The sequence below is a fragment of the Aulostomus chinensis genome, chromosome 21 (assembly GCF_037954235.1).
Source record: "Aulostomus chinensis isolate RoL2024-O1b breed Wild chromosome 21, RoL_Achi_v1.0, whole genome shotgun sequence".
NCBI classification, from domain to species: Eukaryota; Metazoa; Chordata; class Actinopteri; order Syngnathiformes; family Aulostomidae; genus Aulostomus; species Aulostomus chinensis.
In genome coordinates, this window is record NC_141340.1 from 5,591,073 (window position 1) to 5,612,503 (window position 21,431).

Genomic DNA, 21,431 nt, shown 5'->3' on the forward strand with positions numbered 1-21,431 from the left:
GCATTGTCCTGGAAGAGCACTTTGGTGGCGAATAATGTGTTTCAGTCAATGCTCTTTGACACTGACATAAAAGGAAAAGGCGCCTTCCCTCACTTTGGTTTCACATAACGACGAAGGTTTACGGGCAAGAGCTGCAGGGTGGAATAAAACTAAAAGCTTTCTGCTCACATCATTGTAGTCATTTGAGGGTTATTTGGTGCCACTTCATATCAAAAGGACTTTTATGAAATACAGGAGCGTTTAACTTGTGACTCATTTTAATCAGTTATATCAACTTAGAATTATTCGGTTATGGCAAGAGCAGCGTGTCTTTCCTCTCGGCTTATACAAATGAACAAAGTGGGGATGAAGACGACAGATGTGGTTGTCGTTGGAGTGTCACCAGCAAGTGAAATATCACTCTACTTAATAGATTTAGTACAAAATAGTTAACTTTTTCCTTTTGAGTGTGTTTGGGCACAAACCGACGTTTCCTTCCAAAATAAAATGACTGGCAACAGGGCTTTCTGGAGAATATCTGGATGTTATCTGACTGCGTTTCCTGGTTCTTCCAAGAATGTCAGCGTACAGAATATTGGTACCAGAAAAACAAGCTGCTTCAGTTTCTCTGCTTACTGCCGTTCACAGTGTGCATTCAGCGGCTTAATGTGAATCTTGTGTGTCAAATTAACATTCTTGATTTTCATAAAGTTAGGAGCCATTGTCCGGTCTATCAGTCTATCGACTGTATTTGAGATTGTGAGGACCACCTGATAATCACTGGTGGTTTTGGGGGGTTGATTAGCGCTGATTAGCAGGCTTGGAAGCTTAATTGCTGCTGATGAAGTTTAAATTTGGACAGCCACGTAGCCTCCAAATTTTCACATTATTCCCATGAAGAGCCCATATATGGAATGAATTACCCATCCATCCATCCTGTTAAGGGTCGAAGGGGGGCTGGAGCCTATCCCAGCTGCCTATCCCAGCTGCCTATCCCAGCTGCCTGAACCAGCGTCAGCTGAGTTTTTTACACTTGTCTGACGCTGGATCACAAAGAGCTAATATGAGTTAAAAGCTGGGGTGCGTAGCGTGGTTTTTTGTTGGTTTGTTTGTGTTGTTTTGGGGTTTTTTGAGCCACAAAACCACAACATTCATTGAAGTCTGGCCCCTCCTCCCACACACAACAGCACCAGAGACATACATGTTTAGCATGTGCTAACGTTGGCTAAGACGAGTTAAATGCCAGTGAGGACAACCAAACCAGAACAAACTAATGTTGTGCAAGGTTATATTTTGGGATATTTTTAAAAGGAAAAAGCTTCACATTCTCCCTTTAATATCAGAATATTTCCAAATCTTACTGCTTGTGTCACAGACAGTGAGTCTCCACATTATTTCTTTGCCTCTGTGCTGTTCACATCCTTTAAGCTCCAGTTCTTTAGGTTCAGTACCCTTTACTGCCCGTCTAGACTGCCTGACTCATTTTCTTTTCTTTTTTTCCTTTACACTTCCTCCTTCGTTCTTCTTTAGGTTTTCCCTTCTCGCCAGCTGCTCACCAGCAATTTTTACCTGGTATTATTCTGAGACCACTTATTATAAAGCTCTTATCCCCCTCTCAAGTCACTCACTTTGCAACTTTGGTGGTTAACGGCGGGTTTACTTTCAGATTCCCCTCAGTCCGCAATTGTGTCCCACTCCCCCCTTCTTTCCTGACAAAATGAGTCAGCCATTTCTGTTCTCTGTGGAATCTGCTGCCCAAAGCCCAACCAGCAGCCCACAGAGATGATGAGTGTTTGGCATCAACACAACTCTGCTGTATTGACATTGAACATTGTGGTTTAATCTCAAACAAATGATGGGAAACTAAACCAACGGGATACCTCAGCGGTGTACCCTGTGTGGCGTTGCTTTACTGTAACTGTGAAGTAGAGCCACACCCTGTCCTCTGCTTTTTAAATACTATAAAGTTGTCAAAAATAGTAATCTCCCTGTTTTGGAGCTTAAACCAGGACCTGAAGGAAACCATAACACGCTTCTGTATAATTTCTTGGCACATGCTGGTATTTTCAATGAAGCAAATAGTGAACCAATCTACCAGACACATTCTTTTCATCCTAATTAATCTTTAATGGGAATTATATTTGCTGCGAATAACAGCACTCAGGCACAGTTGGGCTGCAAACAGCTGCGCTGGGTGGTTCAGCCCAAACAAAGGAGAGGCTGTACGTCACAGGTTCCCTCCAACGTGAGTCATGCTGCTGAGCCATATAATACTTTCTCTTTTACATATTTGATGTTAATGGTGTTGTTTTTTTACAGTAACAAGCATTCATAATTGGATTTTAATTCATTACAGAAGGAACAAGCCACTTTTTTTTGTTGCCGTTTTCGTGTCAGTGAATGCATCGATCCTGGTGTCGTTTCTTGTCCCGAGAGGTGTGTATCTCATATCCAGCAGGGCCTCAAACATCTCAGGTTTTTGCTAACGCTTTACTTTTTTTTTTCTTTTTTCAAATAGCCGTTAGATTGAGATCCAAACAATGCGACTTGATTGAACTTAGAACCCTGTAAGTATTCCTCACTTTGTGTTGCACTTCATGCATCATTTGTATGTACAATCAATTCTCCTGCTCCTCTCAATCGATGTCATCCCACAGCTTCCAGCAGCTGTTTGATGAATATCTAACACACGCACGCACACACACACGCACGCACACACACACGCACACACACACTCACCTCGCCACACACGAGTTCCAGCAACATCAGTGGAACTCTACCAGAAGAAGCCACATTGTGCCGTTCAGATTAAATCTTTGTCTACCCCTCGTGTAGTCACAAAAGAGATTTATTTAGTTCTCCTGAGACAATCTAGACAGAGATAAAAACTAAAATTAGTAGCCAGTGATGGTAACACATGGTAATACTCCGGGGAAGGAAATCTCATTTGGCTTCATTTATGTGATCCAATTTTTAATTGGGAGCAACACAGAATTTAGGGATTTGCATTGTGGCACTATTTATAAAATCTTATTCACAATGTGTGGTCTCATCGTTTTTATTCATTTAGCTTTTTATCTACTTCAAGCAAGAATCGGCAGCATTATTTTTCACGTCCCTGTTTTTTTTGTTGTTTTTTTTTTGCCTTGATACCTTGTTAAGCTTTTTAAAGACCATTCATAATTATTGTAAGTGTCTTGATTAAGCATTATAAGTCGCTCTTCTACATTTCCTGGCATCTACCTCCTAGTGCAATTATTTTTTGAGCTCTTTTCTGTTGCCAAGAGCCCAAATACCTCAAATATGCACAAGCACCAGAAGCTTCGAGTCAGCAGAGATTACCCCAAATGCAGTTGGACACACATTTCTAAGAACTTCATACGTTTGTAATCAAGGTGCTCACTGTCAGGGTTCATTTATTCAACATTATATAATGATTTCTGGAGAGAACCCTTCAAGCAGACATTCATACCAACCAAAAAACAACAACAACAACAAAAAAGAACCTAAATCCTATTTCTTTGGCGCTATCTTTAAATCTTTGCTTTCTTTCCTCCTGCTTTCCATTTTAATATGTATTTATCAGAAACAAATCTTTTAAAGGACAGTGATGTATATTCAAACGTGAGGTGCCCTCCTAAAAAGCCCAGATATCGTATGTCAGGACAGAAATCCAGCTGAATACCCCCCTTAAAGCCGCTCTAAAGCCCCGTTTCACTGCTGGATTCAGCTTATTTAGAACAACTTGCTACCTCTCATCATCCAGATTATATCTCCGGCAGCGGTTTTACACGCAGAAAGAGCCAATGCTTTTCCCCCTTTCCCCATTTTCTGGAGAACACAATGGTCTGAGCTCCCATCCTCTTACCAAGAGCGAGCTGAAGCTCAGAGTGCAATATCAAACCGGCTGGCAGCTTATGTTGCCATGGCGATAATGTTTGAATCCATTGTCTTTTTTTTTTCTTTTTTTTTTTGCCATGTTAGTAATTCGGCTCTTTTAGTGTCAGAGATAGATCTTGTCACCGATGCAGCTGAGCGGCAGAGATCACAATAAAACAGGAATTAAATTCCGACAACAAATGTGTTCGCTCACTGCTGTCGATGTGATTGAAAGACATAGAGAGCGCGCAAATGGAAGAAGTCAGAGAGGAAATGTGAGAAAAAAAATCACATTAAAGTCCTTATTCACTGCAAACACAAAACTCATAACTTCACTCATTATGTTTACTTGACATCAGAAAGTTGAAACTGTGTTTGTCCGACTTAAACTTACACCTTACCTTAATACAAGTAAATATGCTAATTTGAAGTTGTGCTGAGTCCAGGTTTGCAAAGTCGCCCTGATAACGCAGTTTGGAATCAATTAACTTGGCTCCAGGTTAGCGCTCTGATCAAGTTCCCCAGGTCCTGCTGCCAGTAGCCTGGAAATCAATCGCGCTGAGTCAAGGGGGTACCATTAAATAGCTCATTAAATATCCTGAACAACATCTTTGACGGTTGTTGAATCGAAGTCGGCGTATGCTAGCTTGTTTGGTATGCAACACAACAGGTCATCTGTGTCAAGATGTGGTGAAAGCAGGTGGCTCCTGAAACCAAAGGCAGGAAGGTCTTGATGTATCGTTAATAATAAACAGGTTGGATTAATAAAAAAAAAAAAACTGAAGTAAAGACTCAGGCGGTAGAACCATGAGGAACAAGAATGAGACTGACGAGGCACAGGTGAGGCTCAAAAAAGGCGGGAAACGGAGAAAGACAGGAAGTAACTCCTGAGGGGGGAAAAAAAAACACTTCAAAATAAAACAGGAACTAGCAGGAAAAATGAGAGAAACTGACACTAGAGTACAATAATGTCCAAACTTTAAGTCCATAAATGGAAACGGCCCAGATGGGACAGTGGAAAAATGGACTAGTGTGATTGCAACTAGCGGTAAGAGGGCATGCTAGCACCTCCCATTCCAGAGGTGGACATACTTCTGTCGATACTTCAATTCCTCTCCAGTTCATGGTGGGACAACTACAACAGTCCAATTAATTAGCCTGAGAGCTCGATTGCAACTGTGCATGTAAACAGTGAATGTCTCAACTGTCTCCGATAATGCTAGAAAAGCATTCTTGCTTAAAGATTCTCCTGATTTATTACACAAGCGCTCCTTTCTTATTGTAAACGGACCGTGAAAATGATACAGGGAGGAGACAAGACACCATATTTTTCTCTAACCGTTTTAAATCAAACCCTCATTTTACCTCGATTGTATCAGATCAGCCATTGTGTCCAATTATGGTAGATGAGCTAAAGTATCATCATTATGTTACATTATGTGCCATATGTTATTCACCCAATGTCTGATGTCATGCAGTGCTGGGAGATGTAGATTCACTGGTGCATCATGTTCTCCCACATACTGCTGTATACTGCAAACCAAAGTCATTTTAAACAGAGGTTGATATTTAATAATAAAATGCATGATTGGTCAAGACCCACAAACCTCTGACATCGTGTTAGCTTAGCACAATGAATGGTAGTGGACGGGAAGCGTTAGCGCAGACTGTCAAAAGTCGAAATGGTCTTTGCCTTTGTCAGTAACACTGGGGTTTGTGCTTAAAGTTTGCTATGAAATAGAAATGTACTGAAATGATGACAAACTGTGTTATTAGAACCAGGCAAGAAGAACTACTTTCCTGAGGAAAACTGCCAGGCGCTGTGATTTGGCGCAACACCGCAAAAGTGGCATTGTGACTTCACCAGAACATTTTTCCCGGGGAGGATGAGGAAGATGTCAATCTAGACGGTCCAAGATGGTGCATCGTATATATCTGATGAATTTTAATGCAGGTATGCCAACACTTCCAACACACTGCCATTCACAGTGCTAAGCTAACTGGCGGTCAACTGTTATCTGGCTCAGCTCCTGAAGGGACACATCAGAGAGAAGGGTATCCATCTTCTTCTCTGGCTCTGGGGAGGATGGACAATAATTTTGATTGGGCATGCCTATTCACGCTCTGTCTGTGGGTGAGGGGGGGACACTCCATTCCCCACCAGCCCATTACTGTTGGACTGCATGCAGCAACCATGGCATGTGGGATGTAGCGCCCCAGTGGAGCAACGTATGCTTGGACAAGTAGGAAGACTCATAAATGTTTAATCTGTGAAAGCTTCAGTTTAAAATAAATCCAGCAGCACTAAGCCACAAGCGTTTCTGTCTTACAGTGCAACCAACATATGTAGCTATTGACCAATGTACAGTTTTCGAAGAATAATACTGATGCTGACCTTAAATGCCTTCGGCACTGAATTCCGTAAGCATTTACTGCAAACTACAGAGTTCAAATTAAGCGTATCTTGTTTAACAAGGCAGAAAAAAACTGACGACCTTCCTGAAGTGTGTCGTACATTTCACATCCTTCGGTGATGAATGTGTACGCTCAAATTACAAAATCGGCCGTTCCAAAGCCAACAACTATTTCTGAGCTGCTCTTGCCAATGATGAGGTCCATTAATCACCCTTCTCCTTCTCCAAATTGCCCGGATAACTTAAATAGAAACTGACTGCAAATATTAGTATTCAGACACTGTGCTGTTCAATCAGATTTATGCTGTACATTCAGTGTTGTGGCCAGTGAGCATTTCCTCAAATGTCTATATATATATATATATATATATATATATATGATGAATAAATAGAATTATAAAATCTGAGATGGATCAGAGGTGCAACGCATTTTCAGGAGTCATCTCGTTTGAGAGTCCTTGAAAAAGGTTGATATTACAGATCAAAAGTGAAGAAGGGGTGATTTGGTAATGACCTCAGTCTGTTGCACTTCCACAAAAGCTGGTGAAGTGGCTTGAGGATGATGAAGCGCATGTGATGCCGACCCCACACACACACACACACACACACACACACACACACACACACACACACCCTGCAGCAACCCTGTGAAGGAGCCAGCGATGGCAGCCTCTCGCTCCCTGGATGCACTTAAATCATCCAGCCTGATAAAGACGCTGCTGAATGTAGCCTCATTGGAATTTTAAAAGTGCAAGCTGCACAACCATAAACTAGCATGCTACTTTTAGAGGTGGCAGCGGAGACGTAGCATAGACTGTTACTCCAGGGCCACCGCTAACTGGCCGAGAGTCCTTTTTCTCTTCAATTATCCTCAACCCTGCACCCTCCATGATTCCCAGCTGGGAAACTCCACGAGGATGATGCTTTACAATACTTACATACATTTACTTCAGCAGAGGAGGCGTTCATAGAGAAACTGCTGCACTTTTTTGACACAAGCTGTAATATTGTGATAGCGAAGAGAAAGCGGACAAAGATACGGTAAATATGACAATCTCCATATGGCAGCCGCCACCTTGACTGTGTGGGATTAATGAAAAATAAATAAAAGTCGGCATTTCGTTGGTAACCTCACCCCGAGGGACGTTATCAGTGTGACAAGACTGGCTTCATGTCGCTCTGAAATGTCAGACATGCAGACACCAGTGCCGCTGGTCCATTCTTAATGACTGGAGACAGGCGCGCTGTGTTCGCTACCTGCCAACTTCTCCTGAAAACGCACAAAAGGAAAAGGAAAAGGGAAGATTGTTGCTAGCAGAGGATAAAAGCAGAGGGAGTGCGAGGTTCAGAACTGACATAAAATATCCAGGAAATTGCTTCCATCTGAGAGATACTTGGAGCAAAACAGGGCAGATCCAAAGACGAGCACTGTCACATGTTTATGGTGGAAGTCTGCCTTCTCACTGACATGATATAACTTTACAGCCAGAGTCTGTGTGGTTAGAATGCGTAAACAGACACCATGAAATAAGACTGCGAGGCTGGGACAATGCGTCATCGCAGCGATAGTAATGAGAGCTGTCACAAACTGAAACCAGGGGATAAAATGTGGATTTCTAGCTGCTTTAATCATTCCTTTTTGTCAAGAATAAGGTATATCCTGCCTCTCCTCGCCTGTCGGCTGCAGGGCTCTAATTCAGGCTGCTTTAAAAGGAAGTGCTGTTGGTCGCCATTTCCTGCAAACAAACGAGAAAGACCGCAGCAAGCCTCCCTGACATAATTTCATCCAGCTGTTTTAGTCATCTCCAAGGAGAAATTACCATATTGGAGCCATAAATAAAGTACTCTCCTAACGTGCTCGTAGCAAACATGTAATTGGACGGTGTCACAAAGCTGCAGAGAGATTTAAAAAGGTGTGATCCATATTTCTGGAAATATTTCTCCACTGCCAAAATGTAACCGGTTCCTGGACTCCAAAATGTCCAGTCTTGTCAAGTGTCAAGCGCAGAAACATAAAGTTAGAGGACTTTCTTCTTTGACACCATCCTGCACCTCTAAAAAAACAAAAGGTTATCGTAGAAAATTTTAAACGTCTTGAATATGAGGTTGCATGGCACCTGAAACACACTCGAGACACATTTGTTTTGCACAGCCTGCGGCACAAACTGAGCTGAGATTATTGTAAATGTCCAGAAAACTGCAGTGTCGTTAAAAAAAAATAGATCTTCTGCGTAAACATCCATCCATTTTCTTCCGCTTATTCCTTTTAAGGGCTGGAGCCTATCCCAGCGGCTACGGGCGAGAGGCGGGGTTCACCCTGGACAGGTCACCAGTCCATCACAGGGCCAACATAGAGACAGACAACCATTCACACTCACAGCCACACCTACAGTCAATTTAGAGTATCAATCAGCCTCGTCCCCTCTTGATGTCTTTGGACTGTGAGAGGAAGCTGGAGTACCAGAGAGAACCCACGCAGGAACAGGGAGAACATGGAGACTCCACACAGAAAGATCCTGTGCTGGAGCCGGGACTTGAACCCGGAACCTTCTTGCTATGAGGCAACAGTGCTAACCACTGCACACCATGCCGCCCAATTGATAGGGCAGACATTCTAATGCTAATCCATGAAATATAAATCAATCTTTCCACCATATTTCATCAAATTCAGCCGGTTGGTTTTGGAGATCTCCTGCTGTCAAAAGCACGCTCCAGAGATCACGCTGCCTCGTTGGTGGAGGGTAACGACTCATGGAAGGTGTGCAGCCGGCGACAACGAAAAGCGCAAAAGCTTAATTATGCAAATACAACAGGCTGCTCTCTTTCCTCCCAAGAGAGATGACATATGCTGGAAGTGCAAACAACCTATATTTAAGCTGAAGTGACAGATGCTCTGGTGGCTGGTGTAATTATGACTGGAGCAAGGGATGAGACATGTTATGGGTTGAATTATGGGTCAACAAACCAACCTCTCTCTCTTGAGAGAGAGACAGAGCGAGCGATTGCTGTGATGGCCACGCCGACCCCTGACCTCAACCGCGTGGTTATCACTGTAACCATGACCGAGGTCAAGTCGACACAAACTACAGGGTTTTTTTTTTTCAAATCGGTTCTTTTAATCCAAACCATGAGCTTTCTGTTAACCAAATGTTTTAGTGCCAAACCCGAACTTAACTTAAGCCACGACCAATCATAAAACACTACTGTCCAACACTGATTTGACAGAGACGGATGCTAGCGAGCTAAAACACCTCTCAACTCCTAACCTTCGCTCTCTCTCTGAAAGTGAAGTGACCTGGCAGCACGGTGGCGTCATGTTCCTGATGATGTGTAAAAGGCACTCCTGTTTCAAAGGGCTTGTGTTTCCATTTAGGGGCGGCACGGTTCAGTGGTAGAGTGGCCGTCCAGCAACCAAAGGGTCGCTGGTTCGATCCTCACTTCCCCCCGGTGACCATGTCCAAGTGCCCTTGAGCAGGATACTGAACCCCTAATTGCTCCTGATGGCCCTGCAATGGACTGGTGACCCGTCCAGGGTGAACCCCGCCTCCCACCCAACGTCAGCTGGGATGGGCTCTGAAACAAAAATAGAGCTTTGGATTCTTTGTAAACTTTCATTTGTTCTACTGCTCATTGAATGTTTTAAAGGTCACTAAACGTTGTGGATGTGGCTTCAGTTCTTAGAGGGAGAGCATTAAATGTGTTTTATTGGGTCTAAATTACTTTCCTCTTTTTTCACTTAAATGTTTTAAACAACATGAGCTCTGTTTATAACAACTGAATATTTGTCCGTATTGGGAATTTTAGGTGTTTTTTTTTTTTTTAAAACACATCACTTTTTTTGAGAGTGAAAAAAGGAAACTGATTATTTTACAAACACAAAATGCTGCAAGCGCGTCAGTGATTAGACAAATTTGTTTTTATGCAGTGTCAAATTTATAAAACATAGATACACTGAAGCCCCCAAAAGAAAAACATACCACTCTTCTTCAAAGTACTTCAAAAAATATAATGAATTAATGAGCAACAACTTTCTGCCAAAGTGCTCTGAAGCAACACGTTCATGGGCTGACATCCTGGTACACTGTTTTGGCTTTTTTTAATTGTATTTTTACCACTTGGTTGCAAAGAAAGTCTTATTTCCTACTTCAGAAATTTGATCTGATGGGACGAATTCACTTCAACAGGCTCAGATTTGAATGTTTTCAAGTATAATGCCGCTTTACAGACCAGAGGCTTCATCCACGTGTCAGGCTGACATTCAGATATTCCTGCAGTTCGCTGTTGTTATGTGCCGCGACGCCACATCTCGTTTCAAGCTACCCGCTCAGAAAGAGGAAATATATTAAAGCGAACGATATCTGAGTCTTTCAACGTATGATATAAATAAGCAGACTATTTTTGGAGGCCTTCTTCCTGACATCATCCTTTCAGGTGCCCTCAAACAAGAATTATTTGTGAGAGTCAAAGGTAGTTTTTGACTAAAGTACAAGGTGGTGCGTTCAGTGTGCAAGGCGGCAAATGTCAGACGTTTGTTTGGTGAGAAAAGTCTGGAAACATCAGTGCTCTTTTGCTGCAGTATTTTTGAGTTCAGTACAGAGACAACGCGGCGGTGCTTTGGGGATCAAATGAAGGCCTTTTTATAAACAGGCATTGTGAACGGTGCATTAGTGACACTTTGTGATATCACACACACACACACACACACATATGCGAGAGCCAACTTTTTCCTCAAGTGTGTTTTCTGCAAGACGAGTCATTTGAACTGTTTATCCAACTAAGCTAAGTTTGGACTGTATTACTTTCCTGGGTGTTTTTGAAAGAAAGCAAACACACAATCAACCCTGCTGCTCTTTGACTTTGGAAACAACATTTTTCAGCTGAACATTTAAGGGTGCCGAACAAGAACGACACCGAAAACTGTCAGCAATCTCTTGTTTAGATCTTTTTTAATTGGTTTCTTCAACAATTAGCTGTCTTGTCAACTGCATGCTGACAATAAACACACGCGCACGCCACCATGTAAGGTCGACCGCCAACAGGCTTGTTTATATTCCATCAATTAGAGGCTAGGAATAAGAATGCGTGGCTTCTCTCGGTGTCTGTGGTCGTCTCACTAATCACTGATCATCCGGGATCAAAGGCCGAGACAGACATTTGTTCACGTTAGTTGTGAATCTCAGCTCAGAGACGGCAAGACAGACGTGGGCGTATTCAGAAAGAAGAAAAAAAAAAAAAACCTCCCTCTTTTACTCAACCTGCTTGCACACTGTCAAATGCACTTTCTGCAGATAACAGTTTCCTTCTGGAGACTATGTAAATGTGTGCATTTACACACACACACACACACACACACACACACACACACACAAAACACCACAGGCAGAGATCTTACATTTCGTGTGCCTGAGGTAATCAAATTCTGCCTCAGCGCTGGGGGTCTATCTGCAGATGAACACTGGGTAAAGAGGATTTGGAATCTGCCTCTCACGGTATGCAAAAGGTGGAAACAGCTGACATTTCAAGAGTGGTGTTTGATGTGAACATGCATAAACATGGGGAGGTAAGTACTTCAGCAGCGCTCAAAGAAATAAATTAATGTTTTTCTTTTCCAGTAGACTAAATTTGCTGGCTTATTATTTGTATTGCTGCCAATGATGTCCTCAGGCAGTGAATACAAAGTTCAGCCTCTAGTATACACTACAGTTGACCAGCAGGCCTCCAGATTGTTAAACTCACTTTTTTTTTTTTTTTTTTTTTGCCCAGACACACACGACTGCGCTTCTCTCTAATCTGCCCGGCCCTTATGTGTGCTCCTTGGCCTGAAAACTCAAACTGCTGACTAGCTTTGCCATCCAGTCGGAGCAGGATCCCTGGGCCCTACGGTGCTCTGAGTAATGCTAGTAATGAGTGCGAGGAGGCTCGGTAGCAGGGATCAATGTTGGGAGCTGTGAGTCTGAGCGCCAGCCTGCTGCCCTCCATGCACCTGCTGACACCGGCGCTGTTAAGACTTCCTGGGTGTCACTGGGCCTCAGGGTGTGGATTTTCCCATAATCACCTGTCATCACTCTTGCACCAACACCTGAGCCGCCGGTGAGGTTGCACTGAACATGTAGTTTGGAGGACTTTGCGCTTTATATAGATTTTATATTTATATATAAAACACGTGGAGAGGACTGCTCCAGTTGAGCTCAGACAGTGTGTGATATGCGTCTGTGGAGAGTTCACGAACTTTCACTCCTCTAGAAGCAAATAAGATTATTTCCCAGAATGTTTCATTTTTCCTTCTGTACACACTCTTCTACTTTCTTGCCTGCTGGTACAACCCACAACTTTTTTTCCAGCTCAACTTAAAGGACCCTTTTTTTCCCCAGCCCTTTTAGTTGAGACTCTTCCTCACCCTTGTTCAACTTCTCAAAAGTTGGTCAATTTGTTTTTTTGTTTTTTTACTAACACCACGACAGGTTCCTGTCAGAGACATCTGACCACCAAAAGACTGTGGACGTTTTATGCCAAATATGAAGATGTTCCCTCATGGCGTTCACGAGCTCTTGCATTCACAAAATCAGGACAAATACTGTTAACATGTGAGGTGACAGTAACCTTGACCTTTGACTTTGGAACACCAAAATATTTTTAGTTCATCTTTGAGTGCAGGTGGAGGTTTGTACCAAATCTGGAGGAATTCCCCCTCAGGCGTTCAAAAGATGTGCTGACGAGAATGTGACGAACACGAGTTTTGATGATCAACCCGGAACCACGAGTCCTGAAAATATATTTCTTTGCATTTTTGCATCAAAACCCAATGAGATATTTCCTAAATGTAACTAAACTAAATGTAACACCTTCTTACATAAGCATGTACCCAGCTGCTTCAACAACTCTTCGAAGCACAAGCTAGGTTGTATTAGCTGGCGAGCTGGCAAAAAAAGAGGAGGCAGGTTTTTCTTGAGCTGCTAGCCAACTAGAACCCTATTCTATGTCCCCAAAGTACCACGATCCCAGACTCACTGGCTCCAGTGTCCATGTGGAGGAGGCAGGTTCTTCGACAGACATCAGGGGCTTAAATAATTTGACTCTGGATAGGCAACTTCCCATTCTCCAGTCAAATTCCTTCTCTTGCCATTTCTCACTTTTCTCAGTAACCAGCAGTTAGACATGTATAAATGTTGTTTCAGCTGGAAACAGGAATGACAACTGAGATGATATAAGGTCCCTGGAGAGTTGAATCTTCTCATCTAACTCTCCACAGGAGAGCAAATAAAAGTATTCCCCAAAATGTATTCATTTTCCTTTTATGCGCATTCTTCTGCTGTCATGCCTGCTGTTGCAACACTTTAAGTAGAAAGATTCTTTCTTTTTCTTTTTTTTTGCTTAAAAAGTACAACATGAAATAAATAAATAAACGTAGAGTTTACCACAAAAATAACTAAAGAATAATTACATCATAAGCCTTTGGAAAAGTTCCCCGTAAGCCTTGCTGTCACTGTGTATGAATTTTCCTGCAGAGAGAGAGAGAGAGAAAAAAAATGGCTATTTAAGGGAACCAAAAAGAGGAAGAGAATAACGCTGTTTCTCCTCATTAGCAAATGCTAACTTCTCCCAGAAAATTAATGTGGATGAAAGATAAACGTGTAACTGGAGTAACCAAAAGAGGCGTTGAGCGAGAGTTTTAATCGCTAAAACAGATACTGAATAAATGAAATATTTTGCCCCTGAAATACATTTTTTCTCCGTATTATCAAATCTTCTGAGAGATTTATTCCCGCCCAACTCGATTTCGCAGCAATAAAAAGACACTTAGCCTCATTAGTCTCATATCATAGCATGTTTACCCTTATGAGTGTTCCCCTCATCATTGTTTGGAACTGATGTTCGGAAGAATCAATAACACATTAGATGTGAGAACCCGATCCATTCATTTTTACTGATGTTACTGGCACGCCTTGATGTGGAAGGAAGACCTGAGGGAGCAATAATCTCTGAATAAATACAGTTGATACACATTTCCTCAGAGTTGCATCACTTGCTGTCCAGAGTCATTTTGAGAAAAAGAAATAAGTGACTCTGGACACAGTTTGAGACCATGAGCCATTTGTTGCCGCGCAGTGCAAATCAAGGAGCGTTTCAGAATGGATGAAGGATCTTTTCAGGGGCTCTCTAAACCACCGTATCGCTGCTGAGTCATTGAGCAGTTGAAACCTAAATGGGCTGATTACGCTCCGTGAGTGGACTCTCACATGGAAATAAGAGCAAGCCGGCGAAGCTCCAAATAGTGAGGAGCGAAAAATCAGACTGCCGGGTCACTTTTGCTCAATTGTGTAATGCGTCGTGTTTTAGTATTTCATGAATGCATTGGTCAGAAATGTTACCCGTCGTGGCGCGGATGTAAGTGGAGCAGGAAGCTGACCTGAACTCAGGTAATCTACTCTGCCAAACTGGATGTTTTAGGCTCCACACAACTATGACAGCGATACTCTGATCAATGCATTTGTATGCAACACAAGTTATGTAGTGGCTCAAAATACTTTTGTAATGACAACAGATCCATCCATCCATTCATTCATTGGGGGGACTGGAGCCTATCTCAGCAGCCTTTGGGCGAGAGGCGGGGTTCACCCTGGACAGGTCACCAGTCCATCACAGGACCAACACATAGAGACAGACAACCATTCACACTCACAGCCACACCTACGGTCAGTTTAGAGTATCAATCAGCCTCGTCCCCTCTTGATGTCTTTGGACTGTGGGAGGAAGCCGGAGTACCAGAGAGAACCCACGCAGGAACAGGGAGAACATGAGACCACGTGCTCCAGCCGGGGCTCAAACCACTGTGCCTTTTTGCTGTGAGGCGACAGTGCTAACCACTGCACCACCGTGCCGCCCCCATCCATCCATCCATTTTCTGTACCACTTATCCGTTAAGGGTTGCGAGAGGGCTGGAGCCAATCCCAGCTGACACTGGGCGAGAGGCAGGGTTCACAGGGCCATCAGGAGCAATTAGGGTTCAGTATCTTGCTCAAGGACACTTGGACATGGTCACCGGGGGAAGTGAGGATTGAACCAGTAACCCTTCTGTTGCAAGACAGCCACTCTACCTCTGAGCCATGTCCCCCAAAACAACATGAGTGTCCGAACAGTAGTGAACCCAAAAGGCTCAATAAATCCTGGTTAAAATCCCAATGCACTTAAAAAGCAAGGGAGTGGCTGCTATTTTGGAATCCTTCCACACAGACTCTAGATTGTTTTAATTTAAAAAAATCAGCTAAAAACATTCTTTTCAATGTTGTTCTTTCTATAATCTCTAAAAACACTGGGTAGCCTGTATTTTTTACGAACTGTAGTAATAATAATTAACGAATTGTTAAAAAAAATGGACTTAACGTAAGAAAAATCAAGTAAAAAATTGTGTAAATTAGAAAATCCAACATGGCTGCCACAGGAAATTAGCCACAGGAAGCAGTTACATGAGAATAATACTCATGCAGTCTTTCTATCATCTTCTAGACTTCTTGTTATATACTTATTCATTATACACTCAGTTTTTATTATTGTACCTTTCGAGTGCTAGCTATCTGTTAGCACAGTTGCTAAAACCAGAACCATGAACAAATAGCTAATGCTAGCAGCACTTGAAAGGACATCCTTTACTCCACAGGTTAACAATCATGTGTTTTAACCTGCTGCAGCACACAAATGGGGTTTGGACATGAAATAAAAAGCATCTAGAAGGGCAGGGAGGTAAACAACCGTGTTAGCTGACATTTCCCAACATTTCCATCGTTGGCTCAACCTTTCAAAGTGCTCTGGTCTGACCTACACCAGCTCCACGGGGAGGCCCGTTGCCACCAAGACTCACACAAAGCGGCCTCCTATCGATTGGCCTGCTGGTAAAAATAAAGTCAAGGCCCAGCTGTGACAGAGAGGCGAGCGAAAAGCCTGTGTGCGAGAATCAATGGTGACCTAGAATTTTATGTCCTGAATCGATTGGTCCGGTTTTTCTCCCATGACCTAATGATCAGTAGGAGTGTCTGACACTCTCCAGACATGCAAAGACAGAAAGAGTCGGGAGGCAAAAAATAATAATTGTATCCACAGAAAGCTGTCTGTGCGTCTCTGCTACGGTAACTCCTCCAGTGTTTCACCCGACCCTGAGGAGCCTTGAGCTGTTCAATATGGTCTCAGCTTGGATCGCTGTCGTGTTTGCTCGCCGCCTCCAACTTCCTGTGGCAATACTGGACCGATTATTTTATGTCATTTGCAGAGACATTGGGGCATTTTCGGCTGTCGTTCTGGCAACAAACCCAGATGTTTCGACAGTTATCAGGCACATAGAAATACCCATAATCCACATGGTATCGTGCGAATGTTTCATGAGCATACGTGATATTGTTACCATGGCTGTATTTTTCGTTTGTCATCGCTGATGCTAACTCCTCTGGAAGCCTGTTGCATTGTTTTTCTCCTCACAAAGCTTAGATATCTCTTTGGCGTGAGGACCAACACTCAGCAACTGACCACTTGAAGTTCATCCGAGTCGTTTTGTATTTGCTTTGCTTGTTTTTGTTTTTTTCCCCCCAATCAGAGTTGAACCCCAAAATATATAAGATACAGGCTTGAGGGAAGAGTTAACTTCCTCTCTTAACTTTAAGTACAAATTTCAAAGAGATGTCCAGGCAAAGTAAAAAATTTAATAGGCACATGTACAGTTTTGAGGCGCTAATTGCTACGGGGGTCATTCCTTCAACTTTTCTTTCTTTATCTGGTCCTCACTTAATCTTTCCTCTCACTTTCCATTTTCCCCAATTCCTGCCAGGCTTCCTGTCTCTGGTTCAACTCTATCTCTCCCCCAGCATCTCGCAGCAGGAGCTCTGCTTGCTCCAGGCTATGCGCTATCTCCCCATATTTCTGTCTAGTGAATTTTTTATCTCGCCTTTCAAGTATCATTTTCATACCGAAAGAGTGCTCGTGTCCCGCAGTGGTTTTACCCGCGTTCGTCGAGAAACATCTCTGTCTCGAATGAGGTGACAATCTGTTTGGGCTCCCGATCAGAGAATGCAGATCAAGATTTAGGAGTTGAAATCAACAGAGGGTCACGGAGGAGGGATGACGCCGGTCATCTGGCTACACGCCGCAGATGACAAGCTTAGATTTAAATTCTCTTCATATTTACCGAGGCTTCCGTGTGCATACATATATGCTGAAAACTTGAAAAACTCATTATTTTTTCTCGTCTTCTCCCCCCCCCCCCATCTCCTGCTGTCATTCCCTCCCATCCTCCTCCTCTCCGCCCTGAGTGACTGTAATTTAAGCTGTCAGATATTCCAAAATTCCCGACTCACATTTAGGATCGCAGGTTAGCATTTGACTGATTCATATCCTCAGGCTTCGTCCCCGGAATCCCGATGGTAGAGGTCCAATTCATTTTTTATTGCAGATGGTTAAGAAGAGGTGAAATGGAAAGAGCGAGAAGAGCGAGAGAGAAATAAGATAGCGGTCAGTGATTATGGAATAATGGATAAAGGGAAAGGACATCGGGAAAAATCTCAAGAGCAATCTAGAGTAATATTTAAATCAATATGTGTTTATCCACAAATGCATTATTCATTGGTTACATTCTCTCTGGAAGAAAGAATGAGCAATAACTTGGATTTGAAATGCTCTGGCCTATGCATTAATTCAGTATGACACTATCTGTGTGTGTGTGTGTGTGTGTGTGTGTGTGTGTGTGTGTATGAGGTGCACCCCCCCCCCCCCACAAATACATACTGATAGACGTGTGCTAGTATAGTCAGAGAGTACACGTCAAATACTTCCTGCTACTTATCAATCATAGATGCTTGCTGGTATAACAGATATTCCCAGAACTTCAGCGCACTGTACATTAGATTTATCCATTAAGTTCCCCGTCTCTCGCAAGAGAGAGAGAGAGAGAGAGAGAGAGAGAGAGAGAGAGAGAGAGAGAGAGAGAGAGAGAGAGAGAGAGAGAGAGAGACACAATGCAGGGACACAAATAAGTTTTGGATTTAAAAAGAGAGAGCATGAGCCATCCATAATTCAATTCCCTGCCACTGCAAGATCTAATAAATCAGCCTCTCAGCTTCCTGTTGGGTGATAGTCAAAACCTCAGATCTGGGTTGAGATTCAGCGGAGACCAAATCTGGGTTAGCGAGCGATTTGAAAATGCTGAAACAACAGAAGGTGATAGAATCCCAGCAAGTGTACAAACACCGTCGGATTGGTAGAAATCTGCGTTTCATGTTCTCGCACCGGTTCATCAAACACTCCTCAGTTTTAATCTCAAACTAAACTCAAAACACACTGGCATAAAAACTCTTCAGTGTGTGATGACTACACCTAATATACTGTCTGTATACAATATATCAACTGTCAGTAGTGGAAGAAGTACTTGGATTGAAGGGGAAACTTGTAACAATATTACCTGCAGCAGCAGTTCATAAAGTGGTACGATGAGAAAATGATCGACATACTTTGACGCACATGATTTAAATATCGGTTAAGAAATGGTCGATGCAAAATTTGCCAAAATTTTACAAGAATCTTTTCAGCTTGCTTGCATTGGTTTTGCCGCATTTCTTAAAAAAAAAAAGGGTGCGTGTGCACTTGGTGGTTCTTGTACTCTGTTCGGGGCTAGAATGCTCAACGTGGCCTATACTGCCATCTTCTGACGAAAACTTGCATCACGTTGGCTAGTTTATTCTTTCCAAACCAGCTGACGGAAATACCACCAGACTCTGGACGCAGACATTTTGGGCTCTACCGACGCTCGTGATCAGATCAAATTATTTTGGACGTACCTTTAGAAAGTTACCTTGGTTGCGTCCGAATTGTCAAGTAGGTCGAAGGCTGTCCGAAACCACAACTGGCGCGAGCAGCGACCTACTTCGCAACCTAAATTCCAGCCTAAACACGCCCACACTGTAGGTCGGTTCAGGTGCATCCTACGGAGCTACCTATGGCCCACAATGCACCGCGGATTTCTTCTTCGTCCCCTAAAAACTTGTGGACCCGCAAGCCAAGTTTGCGCCACCAACAGTCTCCCATTCTTATGCAACACCAACATTTATAGTCGTTGTTGATGACTAAAGGTGTGTTCACACCAAACGCGACGCGTGTGAACACAACTTTACAGGTGCGTTAATGTGCTTAATAAAAGAATGAATGAAGGGTGCGCTCAGAGTGGAGTGCAGTACGACAGTCAGGCCAGCAGGTGGGGCTTTCGTTGGTGCTGTCTACCTGTTCTATCTGTGCTCTGCCAGCAGAGGTCGTGCTTCACCATCAATCTTCTGGGGTGTCTGAATGGTGTCCGTGTTTAGGTCGTAGGAGTAGGCAGGAGCGGTAGGTCGTAGCAGGAGGACGTAGGTTGCCACTTGGCAATTCGGACGCAACCCTTGTGGCACATGTTGAGGACATTAGCGTGTCCTCGTTCATGTACGTTGGCCACAGACGCTGCTACTGCCCTCTACTGGCATGGAGCACGAGCCGCAAGCACAGCAATGTCAGAATATTTGACAGGGTTTTACTGGGAGAACTGGAGCCAAACGCAGACAGCAGCCAACGGGAGGGCAACAAAAATTATTTCAAAAACCAAGATGACACTTGGGGGTCAAAGGCCAAAGAAAGGGAACAACAAATGGGTGAACAGGCCTGAGTCCTGGACGATCTCAAGGCACAAACAAAACCAACTTCGACATAAGACTGAAAGCTAAGGACTGACGGGACACCACAGAGGAGATGGGAACAGGAAATGGAGGATGACCATGACAATGATGGTGACAATGGGCGTGACCATGACCCGACAAGACACAATGGGACACACAGAGGTTAAATACACGAGGAAATGAGACACAGGTGGTGCAGTCATACACAGGTGAGACACATGAGGTAATCACAGCAGGGGACACAGGAAGACAGGACCTGAACTTCAAAAGAAAACAGGAACCAAAGGCAGACCAAGACAAAAGGGAGCACACAGGAAGATTAGACCTGAACTTCAAAATAAAACAGGAAAACAAGATATGTATCATGACAATATTCTGCTACAGCTGCATTTAATTCTTGGTACAGCTTCCTTTTTTATCCATCCATCCATCCATCCATCTACAAATAAAACTTTCAAAGTGACAGTGTTATTTTATATATAGCATTATTTCTATTCATGGATTAACCTATGAGCAGCTTTTGAATGTTGTAATATGTTGTGTCCTTTGCAGGTGGAGCCATGTCAGTCCCTCCACCTCCACACTGAAATGTTACGCCGACTGAATAAAGTGCTGAATTTTGGAATCGGCGTCCCCTGTTGATGATGTTCCTCTTCTCACTCCCCCGTGCAGCTGACATTTCTGTGTTGGGGTTCTTTTTTGTTGTTGTTGTTGTAATTTTGTAATAACAGCCACCGATTTGATTTCCGTCAGTTTTGTGTGCTGACGTTCTTGTACCTGTGAATGAATTACAATAACTTTCTTGAGGTCAATGCAATCACAGCGCCGTAACTCTGCCTTTCCACTGACCGCCATGAGACGCAATCACTCAGAATTCTACTCCGATTCATAGAGAAGATATTAAAAACCTGCATCTAAACACATTCATGCACTCTTGTACTTTTCTACAAAAGCAAAGCCATTCCTGCAACATGTGTGCTACCCAGTTCAAAACAGAATCACACACTGCAGCTTCCTTGTCTTTTGTTTTGTTGCACTTACCTCGGTTACATTTTGCTGACTTTCCAGAACAATTATGATTTGAAAACAAATAAAATTGCATTTTTTTAAAACTCCTGTACGCTCCCTGTCTGTATGCAGTCGTAATCCTGTTATGAAGCCATTCTTTTTTTTTTTTCTTTTTTCTTTTTTGTTATCTCATGTGAATGCAGGTCCTCTGTCGCAGCAGATCATGCATGACCTGGTACCTGCTGAGGCTGTGAAACCATCGGCTGAGGACCCTCACAGCCAGACGCGCGCACACACACACACACACACACACACACACACACACACACACACACACACACACACACACAAACACAAGATTTCAGCTGATATCTACCAAAACCTGCTGGTTGACTTGACACAAATCCAATCTCTGGGCACTTCTGTCACTGTGAGCATACATTGAAGTCATCAAGCCGCCCAGTATGGCGGC

General features: G+C 43.2%; 1 protein-coding gene and 2 long non-coding RNA genes across 4 annotated transcripts in view; 1 reads left to right on the forward strand and 2 right to left on the reverse strand.

Annotated features, from left to right (window-relative positions):
* LOC147241440 (uncharacterized) overlaps positions 1-19,201 on the reverse strand; it is a 52,377-nt gene extending 33,176 nt beyond the window's left edge. Inside the window, exon 1 of the long non-coding RNA XR_015110870.1 lies at positions 19,088-19,201. This is a non-coding gene — a long non-coding RNA (uncharacterized LOC147241440). The remainder of the gene's footprint in view (positions 1-19,087) is intronic.
* tmx3b (thioredoxin related transmembrane protein 3b) overlaps positions 1-21,431 on the reverse strand; it is a 111,870-nt gene that overhangs the window by 37,934 nt on the left and 52,505 nt on the right. The window lies entirely within an intron of this gene.
* Positions 2,369-9,755, forward strand: LOC147241441 (uncharacterized). 2 transcript variants are annotated; one of them, XR_015111045.1, is made up of 4 exons: positions 2,369-2,415; positions 2,498-2,546; positions 5,635-5,812; positions 9,646-9,755. It is a non-coding gene; the product is annotated as an uncharacterized LOC147241441 (long non-coding RNA). The 2 variants fall into 2 exon arrangements; XR_015111046.1 differs by lacking the exon at positions 9,646-9,755 and adding an exon at positions 5,886-5,905.